Source organism: Tupaia chinensis, unplaced genomic scaffold (genome assembly GCF_000334495.1).
Source record: "Tupaia chinensis unplaced genomic scaffold, TupChi_1.0 Scaffold138407_1, whole genome shotgun sequence".
In the NCBI taxonomy this organism is placed as follows: domain Eukaryota; kingdom Metazoa; phylum Chordata; class Mammalia; order Scandentia; family Tupaiidae; genus Tupaia; species Tupaia belangeri.
This window is the reverse complement of record NW_006198305.1, coordinates 1,733,135-1,735,169: the sequence shown is the minus strand read 5'-3', so window position 1 is coordinate 1,735,169 and position 2,035 is coordinate 1,733,135.

Genomic DNA, 2,035 nt, shown 5'->3' with positions numbered 1-2,035 from the left:
CTATAGGGCACGTGCGCTCGCCAGACAGACAGAGAGAGACAGAGAGATAGAAAGCAAGAAATCACTCTCCAGGGGGGATGGTCATGCCGTAATCCCTTCTCCTCCATTCTCCTCTCGGGATCTTGGGCACGCACGCACACGCACCCGGCGTGAGTTTTAAGCCACCGGGTCCGGGACGCAAACCGTGGTCAACTACATGGGAGTCCAGCGACATAGCCATTACGCTAACTGCTGGTCTCCCATCAGGTATATTTTTGAAAGAAATGAATGTGTATGCCCACAAAAAGACATCTTCATGAACATACAAGAATGTTCATGGCACCTTTGTTCATAATAACTAATAACTGAAAAATAGCAAATGGTGGCAAATCCATACAATGGAATATCCTTCAGCAATGAAAAGAAACAAAATACGAATCCATGCAACAACAGGAAAGAAAGTAAAAAACACTGTGCTGGGCCAGCTGGCTGTGTGGTGGTTAAGGCAGCTGCATCCCATAGGACCAACTGTGTCGTTTGAGTCCCTGACCTGGCAGCTTGAAAATTATGCCAGGCAAGTGTGCACGTGTGCCCAAAATCCTAAGAAGAGAACAGGGGAGCATGGCCACCCCCCATGGGGGTGATTTCTCTCTTTCTTTCTCTGTCTCCGGTGAGCATACAAACCAAAAACAAAACAAAACACACAAAAAAACACTGTGCTAAGTAGCCTCACACAAGAGACTATATATGTATAATTCCATTACATATATAAAGTCTAGTAGAGATAAAAGCCTCCTTACATGGCTGCCTCTAGAAAGGTTTCCTTTCCTAATGGGGTTAAGGAAACTTTCTGGGGTTATGCTAACATTGTGTAACTTGACAGAGTTGGGTTACGCAAATCTTTGTATTAAGAGTATATACTAGGATGGGACCAGCAGTTAGTGTAATGGCTATGTTGCTGGACTCCCATGTAGCCAACCGTGGTTTGAGTCCCGAACCCGGTGGCTTAAACTCATGCCGGGCAAGTGTGCGTGCATGCCCAAGATCCAGAGAGGAGAATGGATTGCGGCGTGGCCATCCCTCCTGCAGGGAAATATCTCACTTTCTGTTTTTCTGTCCCTCTCTTTCTGGCGAGCACATGCGTCCTATAGCAAAAACCTCTCAAAAAAAAGAGTATATACTAGGGGCCAGCAAGTGGTTTGGTAGTTGAGATGCTGGATTCCCACATGGCTGACCACAGTTTGAGTCCTGGACCTGGTGGCTTGCGTTCCCTACTTTCCCCTTCTCTCTCTCTGATCAAATTAAGATAATAATAATAACAACAACAAATAAAATTAAATAAACAGTTCTTTTAAAAAAGAGTATGTACTTATGACATACACTTTTAATTAAAAGTAAATTTTACCTCAAAAGAAAAAAAATTTAAACAAATGTTGAACTCTATCAATGCTATACATGCTGAAATATTTAGAAGGGCACTGACAGCTCCATTTTTCTTTCTTTTCGAAATGTATCAAAAGATAAGATGGAATGATGGCTAGGTAGATGGACAGACCTGTGAAGTAGGCATAGCAAAATGATGATGTGCTGGTATATGCTGCTAGACGCTGTACTTCACCGGCGAGGTCTACAAAGGGGACCTGGGGTTAAGTCCCAGCCCACCCTAAAGGTGGGGCATCATAATGTGTGCCTGTAGTCCCCCCCAGGGAGGCTGATCAGGATAATCGAGATACAGCAAGACCCTGTCTAAAAATAATAATAATAATAAATTTTAAAATATTGCTGGTGGGGAGTGCCAGCAGGTGGCATGGTGGCTAAGGCGTCTGGACTCCCACATGGCTGACCACAGTTTGAGTCCCGGAACTGGAGGCTTGCTTTCTCCCTTTGTTTCTCTCTTTCTCTGTCTCTTTTCTGATCAACTTCAAAAACATAAAAATTAAAAATAATGACATTGAATAAAATTTGATAAAACAATATACTGTTGGTGGAATTTAGGTAGTGAGTATATGGGTGTTGATTACAAAATCCTTCCAACTTTGCTGAGCATTTACAGTTT